We start from the raw sequence: 20,377 nt of genomic DNA, 5'->3' as shown, positions 1-20,377 counted from the left end.
TGGACTACACAGACATATCAAATTCTATCCTGGTAGATGCTACTGAAACAGGTGTCTTATAGTTTAAGAGAGATCATTTAATATCTCCTACAAGGGCCACCATCTGATTCTATAGTCAGGACAATAAATTATTCAGTTCAATATTTAATGAGTCTGTACTTTGCATATGTCACTGGGATAGATGCAGGAGATGAATGGCTAGACAGGAACATGTCATTTTCATGTACATTGTAGTCTAGTTGGAAGAGACTATTAGAGAAGCAATTATTATGCACTGTGCTAAGTGATATGATAGATGTGCAGTCGAATTCTGTGGGGTGAAATAGCATGTAATTCTGTAGGGGGCAGGTAGCCAAGTTCACAGATCCAACAAGAGCAAAAGCATGGAGGAGTGTCTGAAGATACCCTGAGTGGCCTTCATTGCAGAGGCCTTCACTAGTGTGCCTCCCTCATATGTATTTCAAAATATAAACCCAGCAAAGATCTAATTTCTTTGATGAGAAAAAACCAGATGGTCATGAAATATCAAATACTCTTTTTTCTCCTCATTATTTGGTGCCTGTGCCTGGTTGGTGTTCTGAGCAAGAGCTCAATCTACCTGTTGGGTAATCCAACACTATCACAGAAATATGAAGGAATGTGGCATATTTGGGGAAAGACAAATAATGTAGCACAACAACACCAAAGGGCACGAAATTGAGAAGTGGCCAAAAGTGGGGCTGGAAAGGTGGTTTGGGAGCCTGATATGAAGGGTTGCTGTACCATGCTAAGGAAATCAGACTCTTTGAACACATGTCCCTCACCTTAAATAACCAGGAAGAGGTTACTGTGCCGTAAGTTTTATCTCCATTTAAAAATTATTACTATAAGAAAGAAGTAGTGATTCTGCAAATTATACCGTAATTATGGGCAAAATCACATTATTCCCAACTGACTCTTTTTCTAACAGATTATTGTATAATTAAGTAAAAATCAGATCAGCAATAATAGTAAACTGGTGAGCTAATTAACATTAATCTGAAGAAAAGCACTCAAGTTGAAAAGCAAAAATACCATGAAATATAATGAAGAGAACATGGATGTTGACAGCAAAAAGCACTGTTTATTTACAAGAATACCAACAACAGTCAACAGAAGAATAGAAATCATTAAAAATCATGTTTGTAAGGAAAAAAGTGACAATAAATCAGAAGTCCAAACACAGAGAGTATTCATTCCCTTCTCCTTTGTGAACAATTTAGTCCAAATGCCACTAGTGGGGGTCATGCAAAACAAGCATATTGGTAGAAGCCCTTTATGGGGCTGTAGAGGACAAGGAAGGCATCACTGCAGGAAGGCAGGATTGATGGCCGCCCGACACATGAGCGGAACCCCAAACAAAATTAGGAGGGTGTTCTTGCAGGGGAACAGCAGCCACAGCTAGTCAGGAATTGCTGTAGGCCAACATCTGGGGAGGGAAAGGGCCAGGGTGCATCAATAGGGTTTTGGCTACATACAGTAGCACTGGTCCAATAATGCAAGACACATTTCTCAATGTTAGAGAATGAGGGCTGGAAACATGGAAATGGGTTAAATATGGAAAGGGAGAAAACTAGAATGAGCTCCATCGTGTTGGGTTGGAATTTGAAGTATTGGTGAGAACTAATGGTTTTCAATATATAAAGAAACTGAAATACAGATGTAAATGTATATATGTATATATGTGTGTAAATATACATACATATATTTCTTAGCTCTGACCAAAGGGCCCAGGGGCAGCAACACACCAATAGCAATGAACACACAAGGCCCACAGATTTTGGTTGTAGACACCATTCTTTCTGAAAAGAAACCAAGATGTCTCATTCTGGGGCTAAGGCAGAGAAAGTACAAGATGAATTGGAATGTCAGGAAGCACTCAGAAAAGAAAACATAACTCTAAATGTAAAGGTGAATGATGGAGACATGTCAAGAGGACACAGAAACCAAACCAAAAGGGCTCCTATTAGCCAAATCCAAGACCATTTGGCATCAGAATAAATAATGAATTATCATTCTCTGATTAAGTTGGGAACCTGTGACTCCATATGGATACAAATAAATAAATGAAATGTTAAAAGTTTGATAAGAAACAAGACATCTACAGAGTCTAAATGTACTCCCCACCCCCCAGCCAGAGAAAGCATTAATTAGAAAGGGGAAAAAAGTAATTTTACAGGGGAGAAGCCTGACAGATACCCCTCTTGTCAAGTTATCATGATCGATATGGGACAAACCAAAAACAGGTGTCACTGGATAGGATGCAATGAGAATACAATATAATTTCTGTGGGGTACTTGCTGAGGAAGCAAAACCTGAGCATAATCACGAGGAACATTAAGACTAACCCAATCCAAAGTGGGCATTCTACAAAATACTGGCCTACAGTCTTCAAAATTGTCAAGGTCATGAAAGTCAAGGGAAGACTGAGGAAGTGTGCCAGATGGAAAAAATACTGAAGAGAGATTACAATTAAATGCAATGCATGATTCTGAACTGGAACTTTTTGCTATAGAGAACACTTTGAGGATAATTGGAGAGATTTGAATGGACTTTGATTAGAATGTAGTAATATATTAATGTTAATTTCTGATTTTGATGGTTGAATTGAGGTTATATAGGAGAATGTTCTCATTTATAGGAATTATACACTAAAGAATTTGGAGCTGATGGGCACTGCGTCACCAAGTTACTCTAAAATGATCCAAGACAAAGAAGTTCTGTGTACTGATCTTGCAGTTTGTCTATAGAGACTGTTTCAAAGCAGAAGTATTTACAAACAGAAAAATGCTTATATGAATTTTGGTACATACACACAATAAAATAATTCTTATGATGAGGCTAACAACAACTATGACAGGAAATAACATTTGAGTGTTTATTATATTTCAGACAGTGTTTAAAGCATTTATAAACATATCTCATGTAATGCTCATAGAATGATGCTAGAGAAATGGGGGCATGGAAAGATACTTTTGATATAATAAGTGAAAACTATAAATGCAAAACAGTATGTCTAATAAGAGCCCATTTTTGTAAAAACCGTGTACACATTTTATATGAATATAAACCAAAATATTGACTGAGTGATTGGGTTATGACAAAAATTTTCTTGTTTTTCATATATGTACTTCCAAGTTTTAAAAATAAAGACCACATATTAATTTTGCAATACAATTCATTTCAAAATTTTCTGTTTAAAAAGATATATAATAAAAACATGGGGGAAATATTAGCATTGTATTATTATTAGGAAAAAACATGATAAAAACTACTTATAAAATATGAGTCTAATTTTGTCTTGTAAAAAAGTAGGAAGAAAAAATGTGACTGAATGAAATAAACCTAAATGTTAAGAGTAGTAAAATTTGAATGATTGGATTAGAAATTCTTTCTTATTTATACTTTTCTATACTTTCTAACTTTTCTACTATGAACACAGATTAACTTTATAAGAAATATGTTATTATTTTTCATTAGGTGATTAGACTATTAACAACATGGAAAGTGATTATGGTATCATACTACATAAGAAAGACAAATGCTAAATTGAACATAACCATGAGGACTATGGAAAACATGTGCATGGAAGTACACCATAGAAAGGCAGTATACCAACTTAACAATTGGTTTACCTTCGAGAAGGTGCAATAATATGTGACTTATTTTCTTTTCTGCATTATCCAAAATTTCTATAACTTATATACATATATATGTATATTCCATCTATAATGGGTGGCAATTCTCTTAGTCAAAGAAAGTACATAGGAGCATTGAAATAGGCATATAGTCCTCTATGATGATGTTTTATTTCTTATTTACTTTTTATTGTAATAAAATTGATATATTGGTTTCAGATGTACACATAGTGACTTGATAATTATATACAGTACTAGATGCCTGCCACAGTAAGTGTGGTTACCCCATATTATACCAAGATATTACAGTATTATTGGTTATATACCCTACATTGTCCTTCCATTCCAATGTCTGTTATTTTACAGTTTGTAGTTTTTACCTCTTTATATGATGAATGTTTTAAAAAATAATTTTTACAATAGAAAAAGAGCCACCATCTTAACTCTCAGAAGGAAAGCACATAGCATGGAATAGTTGACATGGATGCTGGGTGTGGCAGGCAAGATAATGCACCCACCTAAAGGTATCCACTTCCTAATCCTTGGGACTTTATGACACTTAAGTATGTCACAAAACCTGGGTATTCACGTCTTGGTTCTTTCCTTTGCTTTGTGAACTTGGAGAAGCTCTCTTACCTTTGCATGTCAGATTCCCTGGCTTTTTACATTTCAGAGACTTGAATGCTATCTCTACAATCATTTTCTATCTCTACAGAAATGCAGTCTGTTATTTGTGGAGTCACAACTATTCTTAGCAAAACAAATAACCTTAACTCTGTTTTCAACTCCTTTCAAAAATCAACTTGAATTGATTCAGGGTCTACCTTCCAGGAAGAACAAAGTAATTCAAGCATATCATCTCATCAATTTTCGAGACAGGAGAAAGAAAGTATTTCTGTTTGGTAAAAAAGAAAGAAACTGATAGGAGATTAAATAAATTGCCAATGATAAGTTGGTAGAATAAGGACCAGAAAACAGGGTTTTCCAAACTCAGTATTACATTCTGCCTTTTCAACAGAAGGGTCAATCAGGTAAATGAACTACTCTTAAAGGGAATGGGTAGGAGTATGGATTCAAAAGCTATTATTTATGTACTTTCTCCTTCATGTCACACAGTCAAAGGATAAATGTAACATGGAGGGACAAACTGTAGAGTCTGGAGATCAAAGAGCCATTCTCTCCCTAGAGGCCTTGCCTGTTTTAGCACTGCCTCAGGGAACCTATAGAGAAAAGTATGTTCTAGGTGGCCTCCCACAGACTTGAACAGCTACTGAAGCTCAAGAGGGAAAACGTGGGAGCTAAACCAAGCCTGACAGACCTGCCAGCTCTGGACAGTGGTCGATCTCAGACAAATTTGGACAAAGTTACCTAATAGTATTTTCAGTAATGTGCCAAGGAAAACCTAAGTGATACCATCTATGTCTAGGCATAGCTCCTGACTTGTAAAAAACAACATCAAGCTTAATTTGAATTCATTATGCTGCTTCTGTTACTCTGTTTCCCAGAAACCAGACTGTTAAGATGAGCAGAGGATTTCTTCCTAGCCCATATCTATGTCAGCTATGCCATGCTGTGCCTTCGCCTTCAGGAGAACTCATTTCATAACATAGCATGGATAAGAGGGTCTCCACATTTCCTTTCCTTTGATGATAGGTTAAGGCCTTGGGCTCTCAGAGGAGACCCATAGTAGATCCTTTAAGGGACACAAAGTTTTAAATTGCCATAGCTAACCCCCAAAGGCAGCCACAGCAACTACAATCCAATGAAAGAGTAGAGCTTCCAGGAAAAAATAACGGTATTATTCTTTTTCTGTTCATTTCGATCTGAGGCGAAGCAATGGCTGAAAGAAAAAAAAGTGTTTAGGGATTGTGAGTCAAAATATCACACAGCACAATAACCAGAAAGACAAAAGAAAATTTTGTTCTCTGATTGTCTATTTTATAAAAGCATTCACATTAATTACGGCTCTGAATTATTTCATAGGTCCATATTCCTTGTCACATGTAACCCATAATAGGACATGACCCAACAGTGGTTCAGGAACTTTTGGAAGTTTTACACAGCCTTTTAACACTCACCATGCAACTGCATTTGTTGGGAAGATGAAAACAGAGAAAAATGAAAGCTTGGAAAAGGGGGGAAGAGCAAAATTTTTAAAGAAAATTTACTTTTACCAACGTCCAGGCTCACAGTTCAGTGATAGCACTTAAGCTATCAGTCAAAGTGTCTGCACACCCAAAGGAAAGCAGAGCTGGCCTGGCCTTTGGGGCAACACCATGGGAAGTAGGTAAGAAGCTCTGCACAAAATTTAGAGCCAGACCTTTTTTATTCATTTGCTGCCCTCTCCAAAACGTCACCATGGAATTGTTAAACCATTAACTCTCTATGATGTCAGAGATTAGGGAACCAGTTAATGGAAATGCATTTTGGGAGTGGGACATAGACAGGTGACACAGGACAGTCAAATGGTTAAATGCACAGATTCTAGAGCTAAAGTTCCTGGGTTTGAACCCAAAGCCATGCTAATATTAGTCATGTCATCTTGGACAACTTAAACTCTCTGTGACTCAATTCCCTCTTTTGTAGGAGAATAATGATAGTATGTACTTTATGGGGCTTTTATGAGAATAATAAATTAATAGTTTATAAAGAGTGTGAACCTGGCACAAAGTAAATACTATTTAAGAGTTAGCTATTACAAGAACCACTGCCAGTGCAACTACTACTGCGATTGGGAATTGGATCACTACTACCCACCACCACAGAAAACATAAGAGTTCATGCTATGGAAACCATAAGAAAGAAACATCAAATTCTGTTTGCAAGAGGTAGGGGATACATGTCAGTGAAAGTTGCACAGAGGAGTTAATACCTGTGCTGGGTCTTGAAGGATACACAGGAGTTGGTTAGGCCAAGAACCAGAGAGAAGGCATACCAGAAAGAGGGATGGAAATATGAGGAAACATGTCACTTTCTAATGTTAGGGGAGGCTGCAACACATGCTCTAGTCAGGAGATAAGGCTGGTGAGGTAGAGAGGAGCTGAATGAAAGGTCTTCCCACAGTGCAAGCCACTGAAGAACCCTAAACAAGGAAATGATATAAACATATTTACATTTCAGAAAGATCACTATGGCTATAATGGGAGGGAAGGACTGGAGGAGGATAAGGAGAGGGAGGAGTGATTATACTAGAAATAGAAATTAAAAACCAGTTTAGACCCAGAGAGGCTCAAGATGGCGGCATGAGTAGGGCAGCGAAAATCTCCTCCCAAAACCATACATATTTTTGAAATTTCAGCAAATACACCTACGCCTAAAAGAGAGACCACAAGATACAGTACAACTATAGGGAACAGCCTTTGTCTTCCCCCCATGTCTGAACGCAGAATGGGAAAGCACCAGCTTGAGAATGACTGGTGCAGTCCTTGGAGGTTAAATCCAAAAAAAACATATCTTGTCCTCGAAGATGAGCCAAAACACCTCACGCTGAAAATAGGGAGACCTTGAGGATGTGTGAAAACACTGCCCCTGCTCACAAGGCATCGTCTAAGAAAATCAACAAGATGTCCTGGCCTGTTCCCCCTGAGAAGGGAAAAATGAGTATAGCACTTGGCTGCATCTGAGAAAGGCAGTATAAAAATAAAGGCACTGTGCCACATCGGGGCTGCAGCCATTGTCTGTCTATTGGTCTGTGTTGTCTGTGTTTTTCGTTCTCTCCCATTTCACCTGAGAAAACACTGAAATGAGTGGCATGCAACAACAACACCCAGGCTACATCTACATCTGCAAGAATTCAGCATCTCACGGAAAGGGTAAGATACAGAGCCATGACCCAGGGGCCCCGAGCACTCACCCCACCCCAGCTCACCAGCTGGAGGAAAGCAGTCAGAGTGGTGAGGGAGCAGAAGCACAGGACTGCTAAATAACAAGCCCTAGTAATCTGCACCAGGAGCACAAACACACATTGCATGGTGTACATGATATTAGAGAAACTGAAAAGTAAAATCCAAGACAGAGACTGTGAGCAGGTCCCCACAGTCAGCTTCCCTGGGACAAAAGAAAAGCAGGTGATTTTTAAAAGTCTTAAAGGGACAAGGGCTTAGCAGCTGGACAAAATCATCGCAGCACATTCAGCCTAGTCAGCTGGGAATCCTAAGGAACTTCAGGTGCCCCAGCACCCTGGGGGGTAACTCAGTGCTGAAGCCCCTCTCAGCGATAAGCAGCCTGTCATTCATTTCCCCCGGCCAGTGCTACAAGCAAACCAGCAGACCTACCACAGCATTGCAGCAGCTGGAGAGCGGCCCCACCCACAGTAACCACACAGAGTCTCCTCCCAGCAAGCCACTAACTGGGACAGACCCAAAGGCTACTGCCGGTGCATAGCTGCCTGGCACAGACAGAGGAAGCCAGAGTAAGGCAAGAAGGGGCGCCGTTCTCACAGGAGAACACACCCTATGCATCTGCCACTCCCTGCAGGGCTCTGGGCTATCCGGAGGGCCGCCCCGCTGATGGCAGCTCAAGGGATTAACCCAGAGACTGCTCCCTGTGTGCATATAACCAACACAGGCAGCGGAGAAGTGCAAGGCAAACAGCAAGCAGGAAGGGACTTTGTTCGCCCAGCTGACACATGTGCCACCTGCCTACAACCACCTCTATCACCATGAAAAGACAGAAGAATTTGGCCCAGTTAAGAATCACTCGGACAACGACAGAGAGACAGCCAGGGAAGATAGATATAACAAATATTCCTGAAAATAATTCAAAATAAACATCATAACCATGCTGATGGACCTGCAAAGAAATATACAAGAGCTAAGGGTTGCAGTCCGGTCGGAAATAATAGAAATGAAACAATCTCTGGAAGGACTTAAAAGCAGACCAGATGAAGTGCAAGAGTCTGTTAAAAGAACAGAAATCAGAGAACAGGAATACAGAGAAGCTGAGGCAGAGAGAGATAAAAGGATCTCCAGGAATGAAACAATATCAAGAAAACTGTGTGACCAATCCAAACAGAATAATATTTGCATTACAGGGGCACCAAAAGAAGAAGAGAGAGAAAAAGGGATAGAAAGTGTCTTTGAAGAAATAATTGCTGAAAACTTCCCAAAACTGGGGAGGAAATAGTCTCTCAGACCATGGAAGCTGACAGATCTCCCAACAAAATGGACCCAAGAAGGACAACAAGAAGACATATAATAACTAAAAGGCAAAGATCAAAGACAAGGACAGAGGATTAAAGAAAGCCAGAGAGAGAAAAAAGATAACCTACAAAGGAAAACCCATCAGGCTATCATCAGAATTCTCAGCAGAAACCTTACAGGCCAGAAGAGAATGGCATGATATATTTAATGCAATGGAACAGAAGGGCCTGGAACCAAGAATACTGCATCCAACATGACTATCATTTAAATTTCAAGGAGGGATTAAACAATTTCCAGACAAGCAAAAGTTGAGGGAATTTGCCTCCCACAAACTACCTCTACTGCATATTCTAAAGGGAAGGCTACAAATGGAAGCACTCCTATGGCTAAATAGATGTCACCAGAGAAAATAAAATCAGAAAAAGAAAGGAAAGCAACCAAATACTAAATAAAGGCAAAAAATAAAATCAACTATTCATAAAAGGACTCAAAGGAAACACAAAAGAGTACAGAATAAAACACCTAACATATAAACAATGGATAAGGAAGAATAAGAAGGGAGAGAATAAAAGAATTATCAGACTCTGTTTATAATAGCTTAGAAAGAGAGTTAAGTTAGATGGGTAGATAGTAAAGAAGCCACCCTTGAACCTTTAGTAACCAGGAATCGAAAGGCTGCAAAGGCAATAAGTACATACCTTTCAACAAGCATAGTAAATGTAAATGAACTGAATGCACCAATTAAAAGACACAGAGTAATAGAATGGATAAAAAAGCAAGACCCATGTATATGCTACTTACAAGAGAATCATCTCAAACCCAAAGACATGCACAGACTAAAAGTCAAGGAATGGAAAAAGACATTTCATCCAAACAATAGGGAGAAAAAAGCAGGTGTTGCAGTACTTGTATCAGACAAAATAGACCTCAAAACAAAGAAAGTAACAAGACGTAGAGAAGGACATAACATAATGATAAAGGGTTCAGTCCAACAGGAGGATATAACCATTATAAATATATATACAATGAACACAGGAGCACTGACATATGTGAAACAAATACTAACAGAATTAAAGGAGAAAATAGAACACAAAGCATTCATTCTAGGAGACTTCAACACACCACACACTCCAAAGGATAGATCTACCAGAGAGAAAATACGTAAGGACACTGAGGCACTGAAACACACACTAGAAAAGATGGACATAACAGACATTTACAGAACTCTACAACCAAAAGCAGAGGATATACATTCTTCTCAAATGCACATGGAACATTTTCTAGAATAGACCACATACAAGGCCACAAAAAGAGCCTCAGTAAATTAAAAAACATTGAAAATCTACCAACTACTCACACTACAAAGGTATAAAACTAGAAATAAATTCCACAAAGAAAACAAAAAGGCTCACAAACACACGGAGGCTTAACAACATATTCGTAAATAATCAATGGATCACTGAACAAATTAAAAGAAAGATCAAGCAATATATGAAGACAAATGACAACAGCATCACAAAACCCCAACTTTTGTGGGACAAAGTGAAGGCAGTTCTAAGAGGAAAGTATACAGCAATTCAGGCCTATTTAAAGAAGGAAGATCAATCCCAAATGAATAGTCTAAAGTCACAATTATTGAAACTGGAAAAAGAAGAACAAATGAGGCCCAAAGTCAGCAGGAGGGAAATAATAAAGATCAGAGAAGAAATAAATAAAATTGAGAAAAATAAAACAATAGAAAAAATCAATGAAACCAAGATCTGGTCTTTGAGAAAATAAACAAAATAGACAAGCCCCTAGCCAGACTTATTAAGAGGAAAAGAGAACCTAGACACACACAAACAGAATCAGAAATGAGAAAGGAAAAATCATGATGGACCCCACAGAAATACAAAGAATTATTAGAGAATACTACAAAACCTATATGCTAACAAGCTGGAAAACCTAGAAGAAATGGACAACTTCCTAGAAAAATACAACCTTCCAAGACTGACCAAGGAAGAAACAGAAAATCTAAACAGACCATTTACCAGCAATGAAATTCAACTGGTAATCAAAAAACTACCCAAGAACAAAACTCCCGTACCAGATGGATTAACCACTGAATATTCTCAGACATTTAGAGAAGACATGTTACCCATTCTCCTTAAAGAAGAGGAGGGGATACTTCCAAACTCATTCTATGAAGCCAGCATCACTCGAATACCAAAACCAGGCAAAGACACCGCCAAAAAAGAAAACTACAGACCAATATCCCTGATGAACATACATGCAAAAATACGAAACAAAATATTAGCACACTGAATTCAAAAATACATCAAGAGGATCATACACCATGATCAAGTGGGATCCATCTCAGGTATGCAAGGATGGTACAGCACTCGAAAATCCATCAACAACACCCACCACATCAACAAAAAGGACAAAAACCACATGATCATCTCCATACAAGCTGAAAAAGCATTTGACAAAATTCAACATCCATTCATGATAAAAACTCTCAACAAAATGGGTATAGAGGGCAAGTAACTCAACATAATAAAGTTCACATATGACAAACCCACAGCCAACATCGTACTTAACAGCGAGAAGCTGAAAGCATTTCAGCTAAGATCTGGAACAAGACAGGGATGCCCACTCTCCCCACTGTTATTCAACATATTACTGGAGGTCCTAGCCACAGCAATCAGACAAAACAAAGAAATACAAGGCACCCATATTGGTAAAGAAGAAATCAAACTGTCACTATTTGCAGATGGCATGATATTGTACATAAAAAACCCTACAGACTCCACTCCAAAACTACTACAACTAATATCAGAATTCAGCAAAGTTGCAGGATACAAAATTAATACACAGAAATCTGCTGCATTCCTATACACTAATAATGAACTAGCAGAAAGAGAAATCAGGAAAATAATTCCATTCACAAATGCATCAAAAATAATAAAATACTTAGGAATGAACCTAACCAAGGAAATGAAAGACTTGTACCCTGAAAACTACAAAACACTCTTAAAGAGAAATTAAAGAGGACACTAACAAATGGAAACTCATCCCATGCTCTTGGCTAAGAAGAATTAATATTGTCAAAATGGCCATCCTACCTAAAGCAATCTACACATTCAATGCAATCCCTATCAAAATACCAACAGCATTTTTCAACAAACTGAAACAAATAGTTCTAAAATCCTTACAGAACCACAAAAGACACCAAATAGCCAAAGCAATCCTGAGAAGGAAGAATAAAGAAGGGGGAATTATGCTCCCTGACTTCAAGCTCTACTACAAAGCCACAGTAATCAGGACAATTTGCTACTGGCACAAGAACAGACCCACAGACCAGTGGAACAGAATAGAGAGTCCAGATATTAACCCAAAAATATATGGTCAATTAATGTACAATGAAGGAGCCATGGATATACAATGGGGAAATGACAGCCTCTTCAACAGCTGGTGTTGGCAAAACTGGACAGCTGCATGTAAGAGAATTAAACTGGATTATTGTTAACCCCATACACAATAGTAAATTTGAAATGGATCAAAGACCTGAATGTAAGTCATGAAACCATAAAACTCAGAAAAAATCATAGACAAAAATCTCTTGGACATAAACATGAGCGACTTCTTCATGAACATATCTCCCTGGGCAAGAGAAACAAAAGCAAAAATGAACAAGTGGGAGTATATCAAGCTGAAAAGCTCTGTACAGCAAAGGACACCATCAATAGAACAAAAAGGCATCCTACATTATGGGAGAATATATTCATAAATGACATATCCAATAAAGGGTTGACATCCAAAATATATAAAGAGCTCACACACCTCAACACCCAAAAAGCAAATAATCCGGTTAAAAAATGGGCAGAGGAGTTGAACAGACACTTCTCCAGAAAAGAAATTCTGATGGCCAACAGGCACATGAAAAGATGGTCCACATCGCTAATCATCAGAGAAATGCAAATTAAAACCACACTGAGATATCACTTCACACCAGGAAGGATGGCCACCATCCAAAGGACAAACAACAACAAATGTTGGCGAGGATGTGGGGAAAGGGGAACCCTCCTACACTGCTGGTGGGAATGTGAATTAGTTCAACCATTGTGGAAAGCAGTATGGAGGTTCCTCAAAAAACTCAAAATAGAAATACCATTTGACACAGAAATTTCACTCCTAGGAATTTACCCTAAGAACACAGCAATCAAGTTTGAGAAAGACAGATGCACCCCTATGTTTATCGCAGCACTATTTACAATAGCCAAGATATGGAAGCCACCTAAGTGTCCATCAGCAGATGAATGGATAAAGAAGATGTGGTACATATACACAATGGGATATTATTCAGCCATAAGAAGAAAACAAATCCTACCATTTGCAACAACATGGATGGAGCTAGAGGGTATTATGCTCAGTGAAATAAGCCAGGTGGAGAAAGACAAGTATCAAATGATTTCACTCATCTGTGGAGTATAAGAACAAAGAAAAGAACTGAAGGAACAAAACAGCAGCAGACTCACAGAACCCAAGAATGGACTAACAGTTACCAAAGGGAAAGGGACTGGGGAGAATGGGTGGGAAGAGAGGGATAAGGGGGGAAAAAAAGGGCATTACTATTAACAGACATAATGTAGGGGGGGGCTCGGGGAGGGCTGTACAACCCAGAGAAGACAAGTAGTGATTCTATAGCATCTTACTATGCTGATGATGGACAGTGACTGTAATGGGGTATGTCAGGGGTCTTGATGATGGGGGGAGTCTAGTAACCATAATGTTGCTCATGTGATAGTAGATTAATGATACAAAAAAAAACAGTTTCGAAGGATAGGTAACAAATTACGTAGGCTTGAAGTAAAAAGTTGGTAATAAGAATAAAGTAGCAGGGGGAACAGATACGAAAAATAATTTGGAAGGAGAAACAGGACTTGGTGACTGAATCAATATGGTGGATGAGAAAGGAAGGAGGGTCCAACATGATGCCCAAATTTCTGACTCAGGCAACTGAATAATTTGGTTGTGTCACCAAATGAGGCCAAGACTATAGACCAGGTGCTAAGGACTGAGATGAGACAGGTTTGGATCCTCTGTGTTTACAATACTGGGGAATCTTTACATTGAGTAAACACTTGTATGTATGACTTTCAAAATATTAACACTGTTTCAGAACAGTGGGATTATACTTTTCCATATTTTCCCAAATATTTCACAACAGATTATACTTGGGTAGGGAAAACAGGGATGTTCAATTTTGAATAACAAATAGCTAGTAGCCTTTGATGTTGCCTTTCCCAACTTTCTGCCAAATACTGTATAAACAAAAAGCATAAGGAAAATGAGTGCCTGCATGGAAACTGAGACCTGGCAAAAGTGCTCTTTCTCCTGTACCCCCTCTTCCAAATAATGCAGACCCAATACCTCTTTGTGTTTGTATCAAATCAGAAATGAGAACTGTTGAAATATTTAAGGAAGCCTGTGCGCCAGACCCTGGAAACATGGTGTGTTCATTTCTTATCGCTGTTCTGACAAATTACTGCAAACTTAGTGGTTTCAGACAATACAAATTGATTATCTCACAGTTCTGGTGGTCAGAAGTCTAAAAAGAGTATTGGCAGGGCTTCCAGGGAAAATTGGTTTCATTGCCTTTTCCAGTTTCTAAGGGCTGTCTGCATCCTATGGCTAGTGGCACTTCCCAACATCTTCAAAGAGCATCACTTCAGCTTCTGCTTCATCACATCTCCTTGTTCTGACCGACTCCTCTTGCATTCCTCTTAAAAAGACTTTTGTGATTCATTGGGCCCTCCTGGATAACCCAGGGTATTCTCCCCATCTTAAGAACCTTACTTGATCTTGCCTGCATGGTCCCTTTTGCCATGTACAGTATCAGTCACAGGTTCTGGGAGTTAGGATATGGACATCTTTGGGGGACAATTATTCTGCCTACAACAGGTAGTATTTGACAGGTTCTTCATTGTAAAGGTACTATTTTTTCCTTTCCATACTCTTTCTTTTGGAAGGGAATCATTAAGTCCAAACTCACGGAGAAGAGGGAGATGAAGTTCTATCTCTTGGAGGATGTGAAACACACACACACACACACACACACACACACACACACACACACACACACACACAATTTGGAATTTTTCTGTAAGGAAGATTTGTCTCTTTTCCCCATTTATTTATTTTTTCAATCATTTATTTCTACCAGTATTGACTCTTGGGTAAAAGTCTGAGGAAGGGGTTGAATTAGTACCCAAGAGCATAGGGAGAGGGGCAATGGTTAATTCATTCATTCATTCTGCAAATACTTACTGAGCAACTAATATGTACCAGACATAGCTGTGGGTACTAAGATTAAAGCAATCAACAAGACAGACAAGATCAGTGCCCTCCTAGAGCTTCTAATTTAGTGAAAGGGAATAGATATTAAATTTAAAAAGAAGGAAAATATCTAATAGTGATAGTGATGAGTCTTGTGCAGAGAATTAAACTAGAGTCGTATGATGCTAAATTGGTGACCACTTCACATTGGTTGGTCAAAGAACACCTCTCATAGGAGAGGACATTTAAGTGAAGATGTGAAAAACAGAAGAGCCAGCCACCCAAAGACTATAGGGAAGAACATTTCAGACAAAGGTAACAGACAGTACAAAGGACATTCTGGGAATTTTTCTTCAAAAATAAACAGAAAAACAACTAGCATGAGTCCAATGATAATGTATTGAAAAACAAGGAAAAGGAGACCTGTCATTATACAGACTCAGAGAAAAAGCGGAACTCTGCAAATGCTTTCATATAGGAGCCAGAAAACAATGTTGAAAGCCTTTGGTACATTCAAGAGAGTAAGAAAGCATGGCCTCGGTAAACCAGGAAGAGGAAGTCAGATAACAAGATCAGATGAGGAAAGCTATAAATTTTATCAATCAACTGCAGAGAATCTACACCAGAGTAACAACCAAATTGTACATCAGAGGGAGTCAAGTGAGGATTTGACCCAGTTTAAAATGAATTCATTATATAGAAGGAAAAAGCTAACAAATATTAAACTGAGCAGAGAAAATATGATAGATATGGAAGACACTGTAACTTATGACACCCCAAAAGTGAATTCAAACTAAATATTTAACATTAAGAAATCATTTGTACCAAGGAAGAGTTTATATTTTTCAGCTACCTATTTATTTACATGTTATTTGCATAATATTTATGTCTACTACAAGTTTTTATTGGCGTAAAAATGCTCACTATACGACTAAGAAAAAGAGCAGGATACAGACACAATATACAGAATAATACAACAGTAAGCATTCCCATTGACTCAGCACTTACCATGTGCCAGTAACCTGGCTATCTTACAAATATTTCATTTTATCCTCAGAACAACCCAATACAGTGATACTATTTGATTTTATAGATGAGAAAACCGACTCAGAGGGGTTAGGGAACCTTCCAAAGTTCACATCGTAAGTAGCAGAGCTTGATCTGAACCTGTATTTGAAAGCCTTCAAAGCCTCTGTTCTTAACCACAATACTACAACCAGATCATGTTCAATTATTACAACCTCAGTTACATTTAAAAATGGACTGAAGGGTGAAAGTACAGCATAGTGAATAAGAAGAGGAAGAATATAAACAAACAAATTAATAAACCGCACAAAAGACTAAAGTACAGATGCAGCACAGGATAAAAGAGATTACTTTACGTGGTGATTTTCCCTGCATGTATCATTTTCTATTTTTTAAGTGTTCTGTAATAAATATGTATTACTTATGGAGCCAAAACAAACAAACAACTAGTGAACATTGGGGAATAAAGAACTTTTTTAGTCTGGGACAAATGACAAAGATTTAGACTCAAGATATAATGTTAAGATCTTCAGCACATAGTTTGGGATTGAAGTAATGGATGTAGATGAGAGTGCCAGAAAGAATGTGTAGAGTATGTACAAAATTATGAATAGTAACATTCAAGATGCAGGCAGAGGAAGAGGAATCAGGGTAGTTGTTCCTCTTCCCAGGAACAGAACTTTATATGGCTAGAAAAGTCCTCTCATAGCTCAAACAGGCAACATTACTAACAAGTTTGTGCCCTTCCTATAGAGACATGCAACTCTTCAGTGAGAGGAACAAATGTACTGAGAAACTACACATGTACCTTCTGCAATATATTATGACAATAATAATGGGTAACCAAAGCTCATGCAATTTATGAGCCAAAATAAAAGTCCACTGAATAAAGTGCAGCTGGCCTCAGCATTTTGGGCATTCCTTCTTATATCATATTTCTTCTTATATTATAATCCTTACAGGCAACTTCTGGCCTAAGATTTGACCTTATTATAGTCATTGCCTCACTTGCTTCAGCAAGACAGAACTAGATCCTCATAATTTTTTAATCCAGAAAAATGTATCTTTATGGAACATTATAAAGCCAAAATAGGAAAACAGTAATAAAAGGACTTATCTTAAATGACAGATCATCCTCCAAGTTGATTGAAGGTGCATTTGCTTACCACCCACTTAGTGTTTAGGAGTAAAGATATAATTCTAGACTTTTAAAACTAAAAGGAAGTTTGGGCTTTTCCAATCGTTAAGTTTTACAACTGAGGACACAGCTTGCCAAACAGTAGAAGCTCAATATTTCTATATATCAAATGACCTGATTCAAAGCCTTGTGTTCTCTTGACATCTTATGCCATTAAGAAATGATTATATATTGCATCAGTTAAAAAGTCAAGCTTATTCCTAGAATTTGTACTAAATTTCATCAGTCTATTTTACAATTCTAATGATTGTCACTTAATATTCGGTTACTTCACTTTAAGTAAGAATTGACTGTGGGATACCAAATGACCCTAAACAATTCAACCAAACAAAATAATCAGAGACAAGTAGTTGCTGATAAATGTTGTAACTTCTACAAATATTTAATGAAGGCCTATGTACATAATCCTGCATTATATATATGATGTGATTAAAATACACATTAGCTAGTCACTCTCTGAAAGTGCTCCCTTAATGATGATGTAAGCAAAGACACAAATTACTTCAACGCAGAACCAAACACAATAAAATTCATTGCATGGGTAAAAGAGTTCAAAGAGAGAAGAGAGCGACCCTCCTGATCATCTGCTTGGATATATCAGGGAAAGCTTTAGGTAGGGCATGGAATTGGATCTGGGTCTTGAAGAGCTGGTAGGACTTCAATAGTTAGAGACAGTAAAGGGGAATCTGGGTAACATTATCAGGTTAGCAATTGTAAAAGGTTTCTTTGACTAGAATGTGAAGAATCTAGTTCAAATGTACCCCTAAATATTTCACAACTCCATCCCCTCCCCTCTTTTTCATCCCCACTGCCATCATCTTTGTTCAGACTCTCCTTATTTCTTATTTTGACTACTGCCATAGCCACTTAACTGGCAGGGAACCATGTATTATCATTCATTACTTTATTCCTAACACCTTGGGCAGCAAGTGGTGCATAATATTTGTTAAAGGGATGAAAATCCTATTTTACGGTCTTTGGCACTCTTTTTCCTGTATTGCAGATACCAGGCAATATTTAATACTGTGTTTTATTTACCAAAGAGGACTTTTAGAAAACTGGAATACGTCAGAGTTTTACACATCACGGCAGAAATCCTGATTAGCGCTACGTAGCCCATCAAAAATACCAGCACAACACCAAACAAGCGATGCTTATCGCAATGAGGCGTCCCAGACATAACTGCAATGTGTGCATGAGGATGATGCTGACAGCAAGACGGTGTTTGCAGCAAAGCAAACCACATAGGGCTGACTTTTCTCTGTACCTCATGAATCACTGGAATAAAACTTCAAATAGGATAAAATATATGATGAATGGTTAGATCTAAGACTAATAAGTTAATGCTGTTTTGTATTGCTGCCCCACAAACTTAATTCTTTATCTTTCTATCAGCTTTTAATTTCTCACAACAATTTTCTCCAATATATGTATTTGTTTTTATCTGACACCACCCCCACCTCCAGCAAAATATAAGCTTATTGAGAACAAGAGTTATCACTTTCCATCATATTTTAGCATGTAGCAATTATATAATAGATGTTTGTTGAATTATAAGGAGAACAAATTGTTAGACTTTTTGACTAGTAATTACTACATGCCAGACATTGTGTTAAGCAATAGGCATACATTTCTTTCATACACTCACTATCTTATTGAATAATCACTTTGACAATTTAATATTCTATTAAATTCATATTAAATCTACATAACAATTTGGGAAGAGTTAGTCTTTTAAACTAGAACCAGGGTATGTCCTTCCATTTTAAAAATATCTTCTTTCTTGTCTCTCAGTAGAATTTAAAATTTTTCTTCATATAGGTCCTAGACATTTTGGAGGAGATTATTACTAAATATTTATGTTTTATGGCTTTCATAAATTGATTGCTCTCGACTATATCTTTTAAATGTTATTTCTAATACAGATAAAAGGCATTGGTTTTTAATTTTTATCCTATATCCAACTACTTTTTGGAACTCTTATTAAAGTTCTATCAGTTAAGAAGTTGGTTTTGTCTTAGTTTTTGTAGGTACATGAGCTTATCCTGTAAAATATGATGATTTTTTGTCTCCTCCTTTCCATTAACTATACCTCTTTATTAACACTGGCCAGAATTTATAGATATATATTAAATAATGGTGACTGTGGGCATTTTTGTTTTGTTGCTGCTTAAGGAACAACTCTTATGTTTTACTATTAAGTATGATGCTGGATTGTTGGTTTCAGAGAGAATTCTTTTCCTTGTTAAGGGAGCAATTTTCTATTACTAACTTTTTTTTTAATTAAAGTATTATTGATATACAATCTTATGATGGTTTCACATAAACAATACAGTGGTTTCAACAGTTACCCATACTATTAAATCCTCACCCCCTCTATTGTGGGCACTGTCTATCATCAGAGTAAGATGTTACAAAGTCATTATCTTTTCTGTGCTGTACTGCCTTACCTGTATCACTAACATTTTTATTCTTAAAATAGGCAATACATTTTTGTCAAACACCTTTAGCATTTTTTTTTTCCTCAAGAGATCTATTGACAAGAAGTATCACATGAGTCACTTTCATAGTATTAAACAATTCACACTCTGGGATAAAACTTTCTTAGTTGCAAAGGGTTAATTCTTTTCATAGACTCCTGAATGTGTTTGGTTTGTACTTTATTTAGAATTTGAAATTGATCCCTAACTTGTGTATGCAAAAAAGTAACAGTTTTCTCAGGTTTTGATATCTGCATTATACAGCATCATAAGATGAATGGGGCAGTTTACCATCATTTTCTGTTTCTCTCAAAGAAGTCTTATTTATAATAAGAAAGATTATAACAGTAGGAAGTCAAAAGTCACTGTGTCATAAATTAGGGGTCATACGACTGGCTCCCTATAGCTTGCGAAGTATAGCTCAGGTTACAATTCAGTAAATAATAATCACCATTATTTAATATATATCTATAAAGTATTCTTATTATCAAAATGCTATGTGATATCTAGGCCTTAAGTTCCTTTCTCTTTTTTTTGTGCATTCTGGACAAGAAC

General features: G+C 37.4%; 1 protein-coding gene across 2 annotated transcripts in view; it reads right to left on the bottom strand.

Moving 5' to 3' along the window:
- KLHL13 (kelch like family member 13) overlaps window positions 1-20,377 on the bottom strand; it is a 203,595-nt gene that overhangs the window by 89,574 nt on the left and 93,644 nt on the right. The window lies entirely within an intron of this gene.

This window comes from Manis javanica, chromosome X, assembly GCF_040802235.1.
Source record: "Manis javanica isolate MJ-LG chromosome X, MJ_LKY, whole genome shotgun sequence".
Taxonomy (NCBI): domain Eukaryota; kingdom Metazoa; phylum Chordata; class Mammalia; order Pholidota; family Manidae; genus Manis; species Manis javanica.
Note: the sequence above shows the minus strand (reverse complement) of the source record. Positions and strands in the feature narration are given on the sequence as shown.